The sequence below is a fragment of the Hordeum vulgare genome, chromosome 3H (assembly GCF_904849725.1).
Source record: "Hordeum vulgare subsp. vulgare chromosome 3H, MorexV3_pseudomolecules_assembly, whole genome shotgun sequence".
NCBI classification, from domain to species: Eukaryota; Viridiplantae; Streptophyta; class Magnoliopsida; order Poales; family Poaceae; genus Hordeum; species Hordeum vulgare.
In genome coordinates, this window is record NC_058520.1 from 246,369,623 (window position 1) to 246,390,896 (window position 21,274).

Genomic DNA, 21,274 nt, shown 5'->3' on the forward strand with positions numbered 1-21,274 from the left:
GTGCCTGCTTCCAGGTCCACACTCTACTCTGTGAAATCATTCTAACTGTCATCCAATCCTGACATGATTGAGCACTAACCCTGTGAATTAGACAAGGGGGAGTAGAATGGATGAGCATCACAAAATTCAGAAAATTTTGCAAGTTTGAACTCAAAAAGTTAATTTTAGGTATTCACGGTATAAGTTTCGGATCCATCGAGTTTTAAGGTACTGAGCTTCCGAGGCAACAACTAGCATCATCATAAACTTGGTCACATAATCTCGGTTTCACTGAAAAGTGACTCGATCTCACCAAAGTTGTGTTGAGAAACCCTAAATTTCATTTCTGTCACACCGATATGAACTTTCGGTTTCATCGAGAAGTCCTTTGTGATGTGGATGAACAGACATCGGTAGCACTGAGATGTTTCGACTTAGTGATGCTGAAACTACATACGGTAGAGACGTAAACCTATATTTTCTTGTTCGACCTATTCTATGGAATTTTGTCGTGGATGGAATCATTGCAAAACATTCCAAGAGATGAACAAGGCCTAATGCGCATGAATTATAATTAGGAGCGAATGAGGGGACAAAGGTTTTCCCTAACTTGGCGGATCTTCTGGGTTGCAATGGCGGCTGAGATTGCCATTAACGGCGATTGATTCTTGCAGTGAGGGTGCACAGGAGACAATGGAGATCGTCCAAAGACGCGGGCGGCGGCTGCATATATATATATATATATATATATATATATATATATATATATATATCACCCAAGATGCAACATAAGTTATTCTTCACCTGAGGTAACCTTACGACCGTTTCATAAATAAATTACTTTTGAAATGCAAATAGTTACAATTATATTCATTCACCACATAAAGTTTGACATAAGAAAACAAAAATATATGGCATAAGACCAGAAAAATATCGTTTTATGTATATTGTACACTATGTTTTTGTGTTTGTAATTTTACGCATAAAATAGTTTTTACAGTGACTATATATTTCTTACGGTCTCTTTTTTGTATGAAATAAGACAAAATTTATGAAACACAAAATTATGGTGCATTGATACGAAAACAGAGGGGGTGAAGAATAACTATTTCTCACCTAGGGTGACGAATAGTCAATCCCTATATAGGGTGGGTATAATCTGCTAACACTCCTTAAGACCTTATATTCTCATAACAAACATTCCTTATTCTGCTAACACTTTCGCACCGCCCAAACCAATTAAAAAAAACCACATAAAAACGCCGTACGAACTGACCCACCCCCACCACTCCCACCTCCCTCGTCCCCATCCACCCATTTCCTCCTGATCCCTCCCACCTTCTTCCTCCCTCGTTGGACCCTATCCCACCGGGTCGCCCCGCCGTCCCCACCTCACTCCCAACCTCGGCAAGATCCCACCACTCGCTGCTCCCACCCCCCACCACATCCAGCCCGACATCACCGCGCCACCCACACGGCTAGCGACGCCCCTACCACATCTCGCCACCGCCGCCCCCACCGGCCACCCAAAAATGTTCCACCATCGCCCAGCGCCCAGTCGGGCCAAATCCTCCCGCGTCGCCCCCACCATCCTTGCCGCGGCCCCCCCACGGCCTGTACCCCCCCCCCCCCCCCCATCTACCTGGCAACGGATCTGGGAGGTTCCAGCCTTGCTGCGCCGCCACACGACCAGATCGAGCAGCAGACAACTACCATCTATGCTCCCCTGGTCGAGGACAACTCCTCCACCCACCCATCTTCCTCCTTGCTGCACGGCCACCACACCACGAGCAATGGCCAACCACGTCGAATCCGGTCACTGACTTGGAATTTGGGCGGCTGTCGAACCCCCTCCATCTTTCCTTTGTTGATTTCTCCTTCACCGACAAGCCTCGCCCCCGTGGCCGGAACTGCCCATTTCCGAGGTGTGGATGGTAGCCGGGGAGCACAGTCGGTAGCGACCAACGCACATCCTTCCCCCTTAGTCCCCCTCCCTCTACTACCTTCCCTAGTGGAGAGCTCACTCTTTGGCACTTCCTCCAGTTCTGCTCGCAACGGCCAACACTCACTAGAAGATAATCTCACTTCGGGGATTCTTCACCCGCCGGTGTGTAGTTCTCGTGGTGCTGGCATCCACTGTGTGCGGGGCTGGCATGTAGTTCTAGCGAATCTGGCATGCAATGCAGTGCACCGCGGACCCCTAGTTAGGCATTGTGTTGTTCGGCAAGCGTTGGCGTGCAGCTCATCCCCCGCGCGGCATGGAGTTCCATTCTGCCTCCAGGGAAGTGCGCCTCCACCCATGCGTCTCATCATCGTAATTTTTTTGAAGTTCACTTTTGATATTTTTGCTATAGATTAAAAAGCATTAGTAAAGAAAAGGGTGAATTGATATCGGGAATGCAATTCTATTGGTTGATGCAGTTCACTCGGGTGTTCATCGGAATGCGTGACGATGCACTCCCGCTGCTGTTGACTTGCGGTTCATAGGCGGGTGGTGCAGATAGTTTCCTTGTGCAGTTCTTACGCTTATTTCTATTTGTTTCAAAGTGAAAAATGTAGCCCTATTCTTTTGCTCTTGATGTTCATTTTACTTCTTTTGTAGGAAAATATGAAGTCATGAAGTTCGACTGGATGCCCTATTACTCAATTTTCTTGTTGTTAGAAACTAGACTTCATTAGTTCATTGTAAAAAATGCAATTCATTACCACGATGGTGTAGTTATATTTTAGTTAGTATAGATATTTTATGTGTGTGTGGTTGTGGAAAACAATCAAATAGATATGTATGCTTTGAAGCTCACTTTGTTCTCTCACGTACTACGTGAAGCTACTGCTCCACACGCTGTACTCTTGTGTATCTTGATGCGGTGCGGTGCATCGCCGCGTTCAGTTCGGGACCATTTTTTGAAATTTTTCTTAGGCACAACACCGTAGTACGCCCGAGACATGCAGTGCAGCTGGGCATTCAGTTGCAACAATTTTCTTGTTGATTTTCTAGTTTTATAAAAAATTTCAGTTGCAGATCACAGCTACAACACTTACTTTCAATGCGGTTTACTTCTATGTGTTTACTTCTAGTTACTATTGCGGTTCACTTCTCGATGCGTTGCGGTTCATTTATGCCCGATATGAAGTGCACTCCACTTTCTCGTGTGGAAAATTTAAATTTCAATAGAAAAAACCATGAAGTTCGTTTGCTCCTTCGATGGAGTGCAGTCTTCAGTCAGATGCAGTGTGTTCTTCTGTCTCATACGGTTCACTTGTTGATTTTGGTGTCGTGAAAAACAGAGTGCATGCATTTCTTTAAAACCAAAACTGCTCTTAAAACGTAAGGAATTAGAGAGAGTGTTCTACATGAGAGAACTGTGCCTCATCGATATCTTTCCAACTCCGTATCGTTTGCATCATTTCGACGAGCGGTGTGGGAAAATTTATGAAAACATGCTTGCACTGACTCGTAGGCAGAGGCACCGTTTTCAAAATTTGTTAAAAACCGTGAGGAATCTCAACAAATAACCAACATATGAAAGTTGCGCCTATTTCATAGCTTTTCAACAACATATCATATGCCTCGTTTTGAAGAACGGTTTAAAAACTGCAAAAATAAACGTATCGAAATATCGAAAAATATGAAAAATAGAATTCCATTTTTTAGTAAATTTGAAATTACTCTCAAACTGTAAGGAATTAGAGAACGACATATATATCAAAGAGTAGCACCTCGATGATAAAATTCAAACGCCATATCATTCTCTTCGTTCCGATGAGCGGTTTATAAAAATCGCGAAAATACGCTCGCTGCAGCCCGTCATGCAACCACCATTTTTGAAACTGCTCTTAAACCGGGACGACTATCGAAAAGTGTTCAACATTATGAAGTTGGGAATTTTTTGCAGCTATCCAACGGTATATTACACGCCTCATTCCGACATATGGTTTAAAAGCTTGAGCGAAAACGGTGTTGAAACAACACATACAATTTTTTCTGGTGACATTGTAGTGCTCGTTTAGATAGGGATGCAGTGCACTACCATTGAGCGTGCACTTGGGAAGTGTTAGCAGAATAGTTATTCTGCTAATATTACAAGAATAGACCATCTTTATATATATACAACCGATCTATTCTACTGATATTATCAGAATAGTTTATTCTGCTAACACTTTCGAACTGCACGCTCAACACAAGTGCACGTCATTTTTGAAGAAACAACACTGATGCGAGTGCACTTCCCGTCGCAAATAAGTGCACGCATTCTTCCGACACCATCTTCGCTATAGTTTTGAAACCGTTTTTCAGAATGAAGCGTAAAATATATTGTTGGATAGCTACGGAAAATTTCCAACTTTGGCATGTTGAACACTTTTCGAGATTCCTCATGGTTTAAGAATAGTTTTGGAAATGGTGCGCGCGTGACGGGTGGTAACGAGCGTATTTTCACGATTTTTTGTAAACCGCTTGTCGGAATGAAGCAAACGATATGGTATTTGAAAGGTATCATTGAGGCGCAACCTTTACATGCATATTGCACTCTCCAATTCCTTACGGCTTAAGAGCACTTTCAATTTTACCAAAATGCGGTTTTTCAATTTTTTTATCTTTTTTCGATATGGTTTTCACTACAGTTTTTTAAACGTTCCTCAGAACGAGGCGTGTGATACGGCGTTGGAAAGATGTGAAATAGGCAGAACTTTGATACGTTGGTCATTTGTTGAGATTCCTCATGGTTTTAAATAAATATTTAAAATGGTGTGGCTGCCTACGACTGGTAGCATGCGTATTTTCAAAAATATTTCCTAACCGCTCATTGGAATGATGCAAATGATACGGTGTTTGAAAGATATTGAAGAGGCACAACTTTTTCATGTATAACACTCTCTCTAATTCATTATTGTTTAAGAACAATTTTGAAATTATCGAAATGTGGACACTGTGTGTTCCGCAACAGCAAAATAGATGAGGGAACTGCATCACACAAAAGAACATACTACTTCACACTAAAAAACACACCGCATCAGATGGACATCTGCACTTCATGATTTTTGGATGTCATTTTTCTAACTTTTTTGTGAACCAGAGTGAACCACAGTGAAGGGAACAAGTAAACCGCGACATGAGTCTAAGTGGACCGCATGACTTTTTATTCCTTTTTAAAGACTTTTTCATAGGATTATTGGACTGCATGGTCAATGTTATGTACTGAAATTATAAAAATTATTTTAAATGCATCAGACGGGCAAGTTCATGATTATGATTGTTTCTAAAGAAATTTTAGATAAGCATGTGTTTGAGCCTCTACGAGCAGTGCATGATCGGACTATGCTACACAAGCTTGTGGGCCGCTGGGTCGACTGTAGTGAACTACAAGAGGAGGTTTTTTCACAACAAAATTACATCATGCTTTGAACATTATTTTTGAAAAACAGACATAAAAATAAAATACAGGAAAAATCAGAAAAGAGTCGCGCGAGCCACAAGGAGTGCACCAACGTACTGCATCTATTTTACAATTTTTTACATTTTTCTTCTGACATATTCAAGAACAAACTGAAACACCAAAGAAAACTTCCACACGCATTGTAGCACCGGGGCAGCCGAACAACATCGAGAAGTGGGGCGAACTGCAATTCAAAAGCGAGCAGACAACCTTATGTTTAGTGAGCAGACAACCATGTGAGCTCCATCGAGCTTTTTCCTACTCATCCAACAATAGCATTAAGTTAGCAGACAACCTTATGTTTAGTGACAAACGGCCTCCCAAAATGTAAAACAAGTGCATCCATGCAAAAAAGTAAAGAACTGCACACACAAATGAATCAACTGAGCCGCATTGGAGTGCCATCCACACTGCACCCGATGGGGCATTGGTGGATTGCGGTATTGCCAACATGTCTTTCTGGGCTTCCGCTGCCACTGAACTTCCAACACCACCGAGCACAAGGAAGATGAGCGAGGGAGTCTCATGGGACAGCATGATCGACCTAAAGAACTTCACAGTAAAATAAAAGGAGCCGTAAGTCATGCCCCACCGAACTTCATGACCTCGTTGTTGTGGTAGTGTTCGTAGTGCTGGCGACCTTGCCGGAATACTCGAGGCGGATAAGGATCATAGCGGTGGCTGCAATGGAGGACAACCTTGGCAAACCAGCCTGCACCACGCCCGATCTTTCTTCCCTCCATCGGATCTGCATCTTTGCAAGCACTTAGATGGTGAGGTAAAGGAGCTCCGGCGTGCCAACCAGTGTAGAGCGGGGCAGTGTGGGGGTGAACGGCTGGTGGTAGTGAGGTGGGACTTAGGACGCACAAGCCATATCAAGTGGTGGAGGCAGACCAGCAGGTTCCCGGGCTGGTGGACCATCACTGAACCACCTCACTCGTGCCGCCGAGCTACATGATGACGGTCGCTGGACTTGAGCGGATGAGATGGATGTCGCGCGGGAGGAGTTGGATTCAGGGCGGAGATGCTCGCTAGAAGCCTCACCGGTGTGAGTGATGGAGGTCACCTTTACATCGAGGGGAGGGTCGCCGGTGAGTCGCCACTATCGGGAGGGAAAGGATCGCTGGTGAGTCACCACTGTCCGGAGGTGAGGTGAGGTGGAAGAGGTGTCCGGTGTTGCTGGTGGCGCGCTGGCCCCACAGCAAGGAGGAAGATGGGTGGGTGAAGGAGGTGTCCTCGGCAAGGTGAGCACGTGTGGTGGCACGGCAAGGACCGAACCGCCTGGATCCATGGCCAGGTAGGTCCGGGGGATGCGGTAGGCCGACCGTGGTGGGGCGAACCACTCATGGCGAGGAAAGTGGGGGCGGGGTGCGAGGGAGTGGTAGTGAGGCGGGCGCGGGATGGTGAGGGTGTTCTGGGAGGCGGGGATTTGGACTTCGCCGGGCGGGAGGGGCGTGGGGGCGATGGGCGGGAGTGGGTAATAGCATCTCCAACAGCCATGCTATACTAGAGTCGCGCCGGAGAAAAGGCAATTATAACGCACGCAACACGACGGACAGCTCCAGCGGGCGCGCAAAAACTGCGCGCGCGCTAAAACGAGTTGGGCGCGCTGGCCATAGCCTCATCCCGCGCTGTGTATTTCGGGCGTCCACTTCCGCGCGCGGCAGACTCGAGAGCGCGCGCGAACTCGCCCTTTTCTTCCTCCTTTGCACCCGCGCGCGCCAGTGCCAGCGCCCCTGCCACCATGGACGCGCACACCGGCACCCCGCTGACCCCGCTGTACAGCCGCGACCCCCCCCTCCGCTACCGCCGCCGCCGAAAACCCTAGCGTGGCGAGCTTTGGCGTTGGCGCCGCCGCCGCCAGAGCTCCCCCGACCGTCGGCCTCGCGCACAGCCTCTTCTTGCCGCCGCGGATGACCATGCCGACGGGTGGCGTCGCGCCGGCGCCGTCCCGTGCCGCCGCCGCACCGTCAAAGCTCCCCAATGCGTCGGAGCCGAAGAAAGGAAAAACATCCGCGAAGAAGAAGGCGACGGACGGCTCCGGCAGCTCAAAGGCGAAGAAGAAGCTTGCAGGGCGGCGGACGGGCACGACGTCTACCGAAGCGCCGGCGAGCTCACTCGTTGAGCCGGCGGCCGACGCGCACCACGTGTTCGATGAAATGCCCCAAGGTGAAAAAAATTCCAACTTCTATTTTCTTGTTATTTTTTCAATGCATCATCATATAGATAGCTTATATTTGCATTGTTCAAAAAACTTTGTAGTCTCAACGAAGATGCATACATGTCAACTATGGGTGTTGGGTCCAACAATTCGCATTGGTCTCAAACCAATGACATCCATTTGGACAACCATGAGTTTGATGTGGACGAGGAGGGTGAGGGCATTGTCGAGGCGCCGAAAGGAAGAGCGGGCAATTACACCACCAACGATGACAAATTACTATGCAATACTTGGTTGCAAGTGTCGAGGGATCCATCCATTGGAGGTGATCAAAGTAGAGATGCTTATTGGGGGCGAATGAAAGAACACTTTGATGCTCAGAACGTGAGTGGAATTGACCGCTCCGAGAGATCACTTCGGTCCCGATGGTCGACAATCAACTCGGATTGTCAAAAGTGGGCGGCCGCACAAAAGACAGTTGACAAGCTTAACCCAAGTGGCACAAATGAGGATGATAGAGTAAGTGGCATCTCATACATGTTCATCATACTTGTTTTTGGTGTCCGAAGTGCTAACTTGTTTTATTTTTCTTGTAGTACAACATTGCACAAAACTTGTTCAAAGAAGAGACGAGGACAACCAAGAAGGGGAAGATCAAGAAAGGAAAGATCTTTACCTTGCCTCATTGCTATGAAGTGTTGAAGGATGAGGAGAAATGGAAGAAGCGTGAAGATTTGGATGATTTGCATTTGAGCAACAAACGCAAGCGCACAATTGAGTTGAATGATGATGAGGAGGAGGATGATGCATCAAGTGATGACGGCAAGAGAAGCCCCACACCCAACTCGGTTTCATACTCGAAACCAAAACGACCGGATGGGTGCAAGAAGGACAAAACCGAAAAGAAGAAAAGGAAAGGAGATGATGAGCTCACAAATGCTATGGAAGCTATTGTGAAGGCAAGAAAAGAAATATGTCAATCTTGGACACATCTTTGTTCAATGATGCGCAAAAGGAATATGTCAACCTTGCCCGTGAAGAAGTGTTGATTCAAAAAAGAGCCATGATCCGCACAATGGGTGGCGGTGGCCTCGCGCGCCATGGGAGGCATGGGCCTCGGCGCCATGGGAGGCTTGGGTGGCTTCGGAGCCATGGGAGGCGTGGGTGCACCTCCGGCCGCCATGGGAGGCATGGGTGGCTTTGGAGCACCCTCCAACGCTATGGGAGGCATGGGTGGCTTTGGAGCACCCTCCAACGCTATGGGAGGCATGGGTGGCATGAGTTTTGCTTCTCTCGTAGGAGGCATGGGTGCACCTCCGGCCACGGGTGGAATGTCTTTCGATGTGCCTCACACACATACCCATGAAAATGCCGTTGAAGATCTTGCCAAGACCGTCGGAGCTACACGTGATGCGGTGCGTGATGAGGTTAGGGAGGAAGATTCATCTTCGAAGGCGGAAGAAGAGGAAGAAGACGAGGAAAATGGTTGATGTGTTATATGTCTTCAACTTTGTTGGATGAACTTGTATTTTGAACTTGGTTTGCATTTTGAACTTGGTTGGATGAACTTGTGGGCATGAATTTTTTATTCATCAACTTGTTTGTGTTAAATTTTACATGTTCATTGCATTTTGATGAATGTTTCAAACTATTTTTTGTCCAAATGCCATATATTTTGGCGCTGCTGGAGCGGCGCGCGCGCTGCATTTTTGCGCGCTGCTGTAGCGGAGCGCGCGCGCTGCATTTTAAAGCTGCCGCTGGAGCGAGCGCTGCGCGACGCGCCAAACCAGACGACCAGCGCGCGTCAAACATATTTTTTAGGTGCGGCGCGAAGCGCGGCTGTTGAAGATGCTCTAAGAACATGGAGGTGGGGCGGTGTGGTGATCTGGAAAGGGAGGTGAGAGTGTGAAGAAGAAAGTGGAGTAGGTGGGTTGGGGTGCGTGGGGCTTGGGTCAGTTTTTTGTTTTTGCAGTTCTGTGCATTTAGGCATGGGTGGGGATGCGGGGTGATGTCAGAATAAGGCGTGGGTGGGAGGTGTTATTAGAATAAGGTCTTAAGGAGTGTTATTAGAATAGGGTCGCGTTATTCATCACCCTCGATGAGGAATAGTTATTCTTCATCCCCTCTATTTTAACATCATTGCACTGTAAATTTACGTTTCGTAAATTTTGTCTTATTTTATACGTAAAAAGAGACTATAAAAAAATAATCAACATAAAAATATTTGATGTCACGTAAAATTACAAACATACAAAAATAGTGCAAAAAATACAATAAATTAAAAAAATCTGGTCTTGTGACCTATATTTATGTTTTTCATTTTTCAAATTTTACGTAGTGATTCAATATAAATGTAACTATTTGTATTTAAAATGTAACTTATTTGTAAATTAATCTCAGGTGAAGAATAAACTATTCTGCACCCTAGGTGACGAATAGAGTCTATGTAACAAAAATACATGTATATGCGTATATGTGTATATATATATATAGCGGAATAGCTATTCTCCACACACTTCCACACTGCATTCACATCGAATGTGCACTGCATCCCTGGTACTGTGTACACTTCAATGCTTTACGAAAAAACTGCTGGAGAGTTTTGTTGTCCGCCCGCGAGTTCTGGGAACAATCAGGCTTTGCGGGATGGTTTATTTTGTTTATAGATGCGAGTTGACCTTTATTGTCTGGAATTTACCAAGGAGAGTACTATAATCTGCGCAAATCGAGTGATTTGGCGCCGAGATTCGTTCTATTTGTTCGTGTTCGTGTGCAATGCGGTTTTTTCGTGCTCAGACGTCGTTTTTTAGTAGGAATTCTTTGATTGCGTTCGTTTAATTGCTCCATTTACTCTGCAATCTTTGTAATTTTTAGGAATTATGTTTCAATTTTACTGAAATCAATTATGCGGGTGTACGAGCTCCGTCCGCTTCTCTATTCTTTGTTGGCTTTTTTTGCATTCCATGGTCGATCCTTTTTCAATCTTATCTGAATTCATTGTGTTTGTTTGAATTCATTGTGCTGCGGTGTAATCTTCAAATAATGTTTTGTTTTGCTTTTAAAAGAATAGAACTGCAGGTGTATCCTAGTCTGCGGGGGTATCCTAGTATTCTTCAGAGTTGTGTCACTGTGCAATTTTTAGTCGACTTATAGAACTGCGGGTGGAATTGTCACTTCTGTTACTCTCCAACGTATTTGGATGTGTAAAACTTATAATTTTATGGTTGCAGTTATGCCATTCGTTGTGGTGCACTGAAATTTTGCTACTAGTGGACTTCATTGAGTGGGCTTCAGAGTTATATCATTTCTATTTTCTTAAAATGTATTCTATGTTTAAGAGAACTGCATAATTTGTACTTTTGTACTACATTAGTAGTACGATGGAAATAGTAAAGAATAAGATACATGCCACATCTTTGCTTGCTGCAAATGTAGTAATTTGAAATGCAATTCTACAAGTAGCTTGTGAAAATAGCAGTAAATTGATGCAGATTAGTTCACATTTATTGAAAAAGATACCATTCAAACTAACCGAAGAACATAGATTTGTGTTGTCCGATAAGCATAATTTTAAAAGCATGAAGCACTAGCTAGCATTACAGATGTGCCACAAGAGCCTTGCTTTAACTTATACATTATAGAGTGCCAAAATCCTAAATATCAGTGGGACAAACTCCTTGCCCTTAGTCCGTTCTTCTGTGTAGAACATCACTATCACTGCTTCTCGCGCCTCAAATCCATTAAAGGAGACAAACTCCTTCCAGCCAGAAGCTATGTTGAAGCAACCTCAGAGTCAATGTGGTAGTCAGCTTGCATTTGTTCATAGCCATTCTTGTGCACCGTTTCCAAATTAAGCCTCCGTGTTCTTAGAGCAGTAAATCTTATTGTGGATGGTAGATTCTGTAGTTGTGCATGGACAGAAAAGAATCTGTATGAGTTAGTACCACATAGTTTGCTAGATCTTAGTACAATTTTTATATGCATAAAGTTAAATTTGTTTTGAAATATGGAATATACTAATAAAAATCTAAAATGGCGAATAGATGGAACCACATAGTGTTAATTACTGAAGACCTTGTAAAAAGACAGATCTAGACATTATTTGTCAGACTGGTTTAGGTGACGGAAATATAGATTTATTTGTTCATTAGCAACCTAAAACGGCGAACAAGAAATTGTCGAAAGACATACCCATGAATCTTGCACGTCTGCATCTGTGAGATGATCGATAAATGGGGCCCTGCACCCACGGTTCTCGGTGAGCATGCACGGGAGAAGGCAACGTCGCTCAGATTGAGTGAGCTCCAGCCCATCAGAGTACAGGCATGCCTCTGCTATCGGCACCATCCTAGCCAGGAAGCCGGAGGAACAGACTTCCATGGTGAGCTCCGGTGAACAGCAGGAAGTAGGAGAGTGAGTTGGTGAATCCTAGATCTGTTTTTTGGAGATAAGAAGAAGAGGGGTCTACCGTGTAGGTGTGGAGGATGAGTGGATGACCTTCTCGTATGCAGTTTCACAGTATTAAATGGTGTTTTAGGTGGCACGAAGAGGCAATACAATGGAAACACATTTCTAACCAAAAAAATACACTTCCGTGAAGACACTAACTTCATGGCTGAAATGTCCGAACTGATTTTATTTTTGTTTGAAGTTCTTTTTTCTAATACTACAAATGGATATATTTTTGTCTGCATACGATGCACGACATTTTGTTGATGCTTGTCTCTTCCTATACAAGAATAATAGCACTGCATGGTTTGAGGGCCATTGTGTGCATTCTTCTTCATCTCTGTTCTGCAGGTTTGTGCATTGTAACTGTACTACAATTGGGTTGAGAGTATTTTTGATTTCTATTTTTTTCTTAAAAAGCATTTTGTGTTTAAGAGAACTACTTAATTCGTTCGAGCGAACTGTAAGTACCTATGTGGATGAACTACATATTACGTGTACTTCGGCCGAAGTATGTTTTGCTTCCCCGCGCGTTGTGTGTACGTGCTCATGTTAAGTCCCGTCTCAACCACCAGGAAACACCGCTACCAGTTTATAAGCACCGGTGAGGCAATCATTCTGAACTCCTCCGTATACCTAGTGTGTGCTTATACACGGTGCTCTCAGCACTATCATATCTGACCCGTGGGCCCTGGTGTGCCCGACCCCACACATCGTTGGTCGTACTAGCCTGTGTTCATGGGCTTGGGGCTGGTTGCACCTGGGCTGTCAATTTTTTTTCATATTTTTTCTTCTAATTATGTAGGGCATGCTTTGCGAGATCTCTGTGCACTACATTCATCAAATATAATATACTGCATGCGCCTTCAGTATATTATATTTGTGCACCGCATCTTCGTCCAAATTTTTTCTGTGTTTCTTCTTGTTTTCTTACTTTTTAATATAGGTGTGTGCACTGCTTTTTTTGTTATATCGTTGTGTACTACATTAATCCCAATATTCGTCAAATTTGTTTACATATTTTTTTCCTTCTAACAGCATAGGGCGCCTTTAGTATAAACTACAAATGCAGGAGCATTTTTGTACTGCGTGCATCATGTTTGCGCAGTGCATCTTCGTCCAATTTTTTCCATGTTTCTTCTTGTTTTGTATTTTTTTAAATATAGGTGTGTGCACTGCTTTTTTTGTTATATCATTTTGTACTGCATTAATCCAAATATTATAGTGCACGGGTCCATAGTTTTGCACCGCATCCATCCTATTTTGTGTACTGCACCTTCTTCCGTACGAGCACTTCGTGATTCACATACTTTTTTGCGTGCATTGTAGTATGTTCTAATATTAAATCTAACTTTTCGTGTGTACTGCAGTATGTTCTAATATTGAACTCTAGTTTTGTAACTGAAATAAACTTAGTCATGACACAAGCAAAGTTCATCATTACAAGCTATTTTGTATGACAAGGAAGCAAAGTTCAGCAAAAGAAAACAATCACAAGCAAACTCACTTTACGTAAGCAAACAACAGAAAGCAAATTTGACGATAATTCTAAAACAACATGCGCAATGTTGTAGATACTTTTTTTACCGGTACGTGCAGTCTCCTCTGCTCCTAGCTGTCACATCCCTAGCTACCTTTGATGATTAGAAAGATTGTGCTCATGTTTAATATTGCATTTAAAAGTGAAAATAGAAATTAAAGAGAAAAACCACAGCACTTCAATATTGAACTCAATTCAGAACTTGTGATAAATCAATGAATCCAAAATGGCCTTCATAAAAGTCCATCATTTTTGATAAATATTGAAAACAACAATTCAGGGTTGTAACTTATTTTTAAAATACATTTAGCATTTTATTTAAACCACAAACGCCACTGATAATATTCAATTAAGTGGTTTTAAATATTTATGGTTATTATAAAATGTTGAATCTTTTATGTGGGCTTGGAAATATTACAAACAACACCCCAACATTATTTTCACCATTTTAGGAATAGTTTGGAGCCAAAAATAAAATCAACAAGTATGAGATATGAATCAACAGAAACATATAAGAAAGAAAATGAGAAAAGATTTACCTGACGCTCACCTGGCTCAGCCCATCTCCTCCTTTGTCGTCTTGCCCGCGCCAGTAGGCAACAGGAGGTGGCTGCCGCCTCCTCCGGTGCGGCCATGCACCTGAGTGCATGCCTGGCCTCCCCGTCGCGCTGGCCGCAAAGGGATAAGCCTCCCGCATCCATTCCAGCTATGTCCCTCTCCTCATTCGCTCCCCTGTGCCCCTACTCTCGGCCGCTATTAGAGCCGAGCTCGAGCTCGAGCTAGCCGTAGCCTACGGCCACCGCAATCTCCCCCGAGCATGCTATCCTCTCCGCCTCGACGAGCACGTCATCCCCGCCAAAGGAAAAGAAGCCCCGAGCCCTGCATCACCCTCGTCACCGTCGTCTTATACCTTTGGCCGTCGGCAAGTCGTCGTCGATTCACCGGATCCAGCGCCTCCCCGAGCAGCCTGAGCCTATCATCGACATCGCCTTGAGCTCCGGAGTGTTTCCCCCCATCTACCCCTCTCTCTCCTGCTCTCTAGCCCCGTGGCTGTCGAACCCGATGTCCGGCCGCCGCCATGGCTCGTCGCCGGTGCTCTTCGACCACCCCTAGCTCCTCTCGCTGCCCCTGCTAGATGAGGCCGAGCATGGGCTTCCTCCCAGTGATCTCGGCACTCAAATCAGAGCACCACAACACGTTTTAGGGTAACTCCACCGAGGATCCGCCGCAGATTTGGTGGCCGCCGGCAAGGCTCCAGTGGGGGCTGACGTGGATAGCTCATTAGAGCTTAATCCACCGCCTAGGGCCACTGACAGTGGGCCCCAGAGTGGGTCAAACCCCACTTAGCCTCTGGGCAACCCAAGATTAGCCCTGAGCCACTGACCAGTGGGCGCTACTGGTCAGGTTTGACCTGACCAGCCCCTGTTGACCGTGCTGATGTCATGCTGACGCAGTAAATCTAATTATGTGATTTAATTAATTCCAGAAAATGCTGAAAATGTGGAAATTCATAGAAACTTAAATATAACTCCAAATTTGACAAATAATATATGCAAATTGATCAGAAAAATTCAATGAACTCAATGGTGCTATTTTCATGCATGAGAAATAAAGTTATGAAACAACATCAGGTCAAATCAATTAAAGGAATTTAACAAAAGTCCCATTTAAATAGTATTTGAATTTGAATTCAAATCAGCATCAACCCAAAGGATTGATAGCCACACTAGCTCATGCTACATTTCATTTCATGCCATGATCATGCATCATATTGTTGCATATGAATGTTATTGATTTTCATTATTATTTCGATAGGCCCTGCCATTCCGGATAGGTCCGAATATCCGACTGACGGATTTAATCCCTCTGCTGAACAACAAGGCAAGCACCCTTTTGATCATCCCGATATAATCCCATGTTCTTGCTCCTGCTCCCACTTATTGCATTAGGACGAAATATTTAAAATGCTTTACTTCGTTAGCTGAACCTATTCCTTTGCATGGCCTGTCATTATCACAGTAAATAGCCAAACCTTGAAACCTAGCATACGTGGTATTTGCTTGAGCCATGATGTGCCTTTTTCTGCTATGACTGCTATGCCTAGAGTTGTGTCAGGTCTGTTTCATCTGGGTGATGAACAGGAATGGATGAATGTGTTCTAGTGACAAAGAATAAGTGTGAAACCTGCTTTGGTAAAGGTACTAATGAAATCCTATGTAGGAGTACATGGTGGGTTGTTTCAATGGAACCGTCCTTAGGAACGGAGTTCCGTGTACGTAATCCAAGACTAGATACTACCTCACGTTGGGATACTTAATTGAGCCACTCGGCTTATTAATAGCCTAGTACTCGGTCCAGGAGTTCCAAGTAGTTTCTGGTGTTTATAGTCAAGCTGGAGGCCGTGCATAGTGCTGACCTTAGAGGTGGGCTATGATGCGGTAGGCAGTGGCACGGTGTACCAAGTGGCACCCGGATGGTGGGTTTGGGAACCCTGCGCACATCGTTTGGGACCGTGGCGGAAACCTCGATCGGACACGGGTTCACTCTCAAATAGGCGATAAACCTGGACTAGGTATTAGCGTGGTTAACGGTCGTGGCCGACTCCCTCGCTGGGCTTCTGCTTGAAGGTTGCCAAGGTGCATGACGTGCACATGGAGATAAGTGGCGAGAGCGTGTGTGAAGAAGTACACCCTTGCAGGGTTATGATATATTCGAATAGCCACGTCCACGGATATGGACTACTTGGAGACATATGTTATTCATAGACAACTTTAATGGCTACTCATAAAAGTATCAAGATAAGTGTGAGTATCATGTATGGGATTTCCGTAGGGAGACGGAAAGGCGTCCATGATAGTGTATTGTTGTGGTGGTAGTGGACTCGTGTATGACTTATCAAAGTTGTTGAAAACTATTTAAAATTGTAGTTTAGTCTAGCCGAGAGTCAAAGCTGGCTTGCTGCATGAAACACCACAACCCCTTTATTGATACATGTGCATGAGTAGACAGATCTGTTCTAAAGTCTTGCTAAGTACTTCTGTACTCATGTTTGCTTAATAAATGTTGTAGAGGATACCCACGAGCCAACAGGTGGGTTCTATCTAGACCTCGATGATGACGAGTAGCTGGTGTGCCGGCTACGACCTGGCCTCTTTCAGAAGGGATCTATAGATAGTCAGGCTTTATGCCTTTTCCTTTCATCTGTCTATACTCAGACAACTTTTATGCTTCCGCTTGGTTTGTATGACTCTGCTTGTATGACTTGAGTGTCGGGTCGTGTGACCCCTACCTGTATGAACATATTATGCAAGACTCTTCCGAGTCTTCTAAATAAATGTTGTGATGTTGTATGGTTATGTTGTGATGCCATTGTTGTATCTATGCATATCGAGTATGTCATCCGTACGTGTGATGCACTGTGATATGTATGGGATTCGACACCTAGTCGTATGTCCTTAGTAGCTCTCTATACAGAGAAATGCCCCTTTGTGTTTCCACTGAGCCTTGGTAGTTTGCTATTTCCCCAGACACATTGGTTGTCCGGCATGTATCCTTCTTAGTTGTTGTGTCTGTCCCTACGGGGAAATGTCATGCGGTGTAATGGAGTCCTTGTAGCTTGCTACGACTCGTCTACACTCGCTGATGACCGACACCTGCTTTGCTGGGTTATGTATGCCTGTCTCTGTACACTTGAGCCACTTGAGTTTATGACTAGTTATGTCGACCCGGGTTCTTTGGCATTGGAATGCTAGCGACACATTTGCATACGTGAGTCAAAAGGCGCAAATGGTCCCGGCTGAGGTAAGGTGGCAGTCGTGGGGTTAACCGTGCGTGAGACCGCAAAGGAATGCGATGTGTTACAGGATGGATTCCTATGGCTTAGTATTGGGGTCCCGACAGTGTTGGTATGCGCACTTCCTCACCACGTGTAGTCTCCCCAGCTCCTCGCACGCTTCATGGGTGGCTCCTCCTTCTTCAGCTTTGTGCAACGAAGCTCATCCAGGGTGAGGGTGATGCGGTTCCATATCTCATACGTTGTGTATGTGTCCTTTTGTCGCATACTCTATGTGCCTCTTCAATAGGTGTAGGGAGCCCCAGCGCTTGTGCTCATCGTTGATGATCTTCTTCTTCATGCAGTTTTAGTAGTCGTCGATGAGCATGCCGGCGATGTCCGCGAGGGAGTCCAACTCCTTGGTGGACTCGAGCACCCTCCATTCCTTTTGGATGTCGATGAAGTTGGCCACCTCCAAGTTAACTCTCTCCAGCCTAGTTTTGTTGCCGTCGATGGACAAGCCAGCAAATGTGTACTCGGGGTCGGCGAGGACAGGGCACACACATAGGGGATCAAAATAAAGTTGAAAACAAAACATTCAAAAAAGGGCAACGGTTTTACCTCACGTCGGCGAGGAAGTTGTCGAAGACGGTGCATCTTTCTGCGGCACTCAGTTGGAAGAGCATCCCCGGCTGAGTCTTGCCAATGGAGAGTTCGATGAGGGCGGGTTTGTGTGTCTTGTCAGGATTGGTTGTGTACTCCACATCGATTCTGATGATCTTGTGGCACTAGAGTCTGAGGTGGCGCTAATACTTCTCGAAGTAGGTCGCCATCTCCCTCTTGTCGTTCGTGTGGATCATGCACAACTTGGTGTTGTCGTGGGCCTGCACATCCTTCTACTCGTTGACGAAGCCTATCGTCGGCAGATGTGTAACGCTTGGAGTTTGAAGAGAGGAAGGAATTTTGTGGTAGCGCAATGACGACTTGTGATATTATGGATGAGAAATACTTGCAGCGGGTGTGAATTTAAGGGGGCGTTTTTACCGCGAGAGATGATCTGCACGATCTCGCGGCCGATGCAGTTGTGCAGATCGTGGATTGTTTTGTGTATCTGATCGTGGGTTCGTGGCGAATGGAAATGCTTGGGATCGACGGTTGTTTCTCAACGTGGTTTTTTACCGTGTTATTTATTTATTTTTCATTAGTTTTTTCGTTGACCACAATGTTTTATCCGGATGGGTGTTGTCTCGTTCGATGTGTGTAAACGTGGTGACCGAACTGCATTGCTTACGGTAATGTACTTCTTCGTGCGTACGGGTGCACTTCAATATAGATAGAAGTGGATTGTGCCTTTTTGCGTGCAGTTGATGCAATTCATATTTTCGTTTGTTTTGTGACACTTATTTTAAGGTAGACTTTTCATTCTAGTTTAACTATTTTTATACGAACTACATGTATTTTTTTGTCTGGTCGTTCCAACTTCATTTTCCCTCACAGCGAACAGTAGGTGCACACGTGGGCCTCGTAGGTGCTTTTCAGTCGGGCCATTTTGCGTAGGCCCGTTTTCTACACGGCTTCGCACGAGACCAACACACGTGGGCCTCGTAGGTGCGCACCTATTTCTCCACATAGCTTCCTGAAACCTACCCCCTTTGTTGAAATCATCATCGCCCGCACCAGCCGGCGTAGCCCGCGGAACCGCCGTCCTCCACAGGCGTATATTCTTGCATTTCGCGACCCCGCTCCACTCCCCAAACCTTTCCCCCTCTGCTCCCTTGTCTTCGGTAGTCCGTAGTGGGTAGTTTTTTGGATATGTTGACAGAGAAAGGTTTGTTGGGAGAGCAAGGTGCTCGCAAACCGTAGGGTTTAGTCTGTTTGGATCTGTTGGGAGAGCAAGGTGCTCGCAAACGCCATGTGTTCCCCTAGCATAGATGTAGGAGTTCAAGGTATGTGGAGTGTTACTTCTCAGCATGGCTGGCGTTGTTTTGTCATGTGATGTTTTTAATTTTTGTTTCTTTACATTAGGTTATTTTGATGGCACTTGTTATAATGATTCTGTTCTTGATACGCCAATTGTTACTCGTATTGCCGGTGGAAAACATCATGCTAGAAACGCAGGCATGGAAGTGAATTCACCGATTGAATGTTCTGCTATAAGTGTGGCCGCTCCTATTGGTATGCTGTTTGTTCTTTTCTTATTTAGTTTGCCAAATTGGTTGCATTACTCTGTTCTTTTTGTATATGTGTACTCCACTTCTTGTATGCATGAATTTCATTGTTGTTTTATTGAGGTTGTGTATGCATGTTAACTCCATTGTAGTTATCTTTGTGAATTGCATTGCTTTTCTTATTTTTAGCATGTGTTATGCAGCACTGCATTCACATGTATGTGTGTACTGCATTTGTTGTGTATGCTGCTTATTATGTATGTTACTTACTTGATGTTTTATACAAACTGTTGCTGCCTTTCTGCAGTTAGTGAGTTTTTTGGAAACAAACGTCTAGTTAGTGTGTGCAGGACTGCATTTATTTGGTATATGTGTACTTCACCGGATGTTTGTGTGAACTTCATTGTCGTTTTATTGTGGTTGTGTATGTATATGGGTTAACTCCATTACATTTTTTTGTGAACTGCATTGCTTTTCTTTTTTAGCGTGTGTTGTGCAACACTTCATTTATATGTATGTGTGTATTGCATTTGTTCCCTTTTTGGTACACCTCTTAATGACCATAGTTAAACTTCATTTTTTTGACGCAGTGTCTGGTTTTATTGCTGGGGCGCCTAGGTTTGAGGAGGTTACTCAATTGATTAACCATTATTTTGCATATGGTGATATTGGTGTGAGATTTGACCAGAGCATTAAGCATCTCGTCTTGTCTGCAACTCAGTCACAATCTGTTGATGACATAGAGGAAGTTATGCAAGAGTGGATGGTCCCGGATCAGCTTCATGAATATGAGTTGAAGCAATGCAAGAAAAAAATTGAGGTTTGAAAGTGATTCAAATGAGTATGTGGAGAAAGAGAAGTAGAGGAGGGATGCAGATGGTGCCAATGGTGCCAAATTTTCTAAATTCAAAAAGAGACTGAGTTCTGTTGCCGAGGAAGGTGGTACTCCTCGGTAGAGTCCTCGTGTTTCTTGCATGAACAAGAACCTTGGTAAGAGAGCTCCTGAAGCTGGTTCAGAGGGTCCTGAGCGGAAGCGACAACATGTCAGTGAAGGCCCCAACTGCGGCGATGATGACTTTGTACTTGGTGATTTTGTGAGGGATGTTCATTCTACTAGACGAAAAGATGGTTTTCCATCTAAGAATCAACCTAAGGGGCCCTGTGATAACGTCGATGATGATGCGAAAGATGACTATGATGGGGAGGCGGATGTTGCTCCAAAGGTTTGTTGAAGTGGACTACATTTTTTCTTTCATTGCTATTCTAATGTGTATAACCTTCTAACGTTGACTGTATTTTGTTTTTTACACACAGGAAGAAGACTAGTAAGAAGAAGGGGACTATAGATGATTGCGAGGGAGATGATGCTCGATTTAACAAGACCGTTCGTTTATCCCTCCCCACTGTGTGCAAAGTTGTTGCTTTATTGAAATAAGCACACCTTAATCGTGTCTGGGATGCTGGCTTTGCTGCTATTTTTGAGTTAATAGTACAAAAGAATGTGTTGCGCATTCTTATGTTTATCTCATGGGTGTGATTGACCCTGCGATGATGACAATGGACTTTGGGAATGAGAGGGTTCTTGGAGTTAATCATGCTGAAGTTTATCATATTTTTGGTTTTCCTATGGGACCTCGCACTACACCCATGCATGCTACCAGTGGCCATGATGACTCGTTGTCTACCCTCAAGAATGAGCTTGGCTTTAACCGTTCACAAAGTATAGGTGTCAAGGACTTGGTTCAGAAGCTCGCAGAGTTGGTGACTGTT

At 44.6% G+C, this 21,274-nt stretch overlaps 2 long non-coding RNA genes across 3 annotated transcripts; one reads left to right on the top strand and one right to left on the bottom strand.

Moving 5' to 3' along the window:
- Nucleotides 1–1,621: 1,621 nt before the first annotated feature.
- LOC123439838 lies at nucleotides 1,622–2,779 on the top strand. 2 transcript variants are annotated; one of them, XR_006630185.1, is made up of 2 exons: nucleotides 1,622–2,293; nucleotides 2,401–2,779. It is a non-coding gene; the product is annotated as an uncharacterized LOC123439838 (long non-coding RNA). The 2 variants fall into 2 exon arrangements; XR_006630186.1 differs by having other exon boundaries at nucleotides 1,622–2,264.
- A 2,679-nt stretch (nucleotides 2,780–5,458) lies between these two features.
- On the bottom strand, nucleotides 5,459–6,761 carry LOC123439839. The gene is made up of 2 exons (XR_006630187.1): nucleotides 6,020–6,761; nucleotides 5,459–5,598 (listed from the first exon to the last, which is right to left on the bottom strand). It is a non-coding gene; the product is annotated as an uncharacterized LOC123439839 (long non-coding RNA).
- Between the last annotated feature and the right edge of the window lie 14,513 nt (nucleotides 6,762–21,274).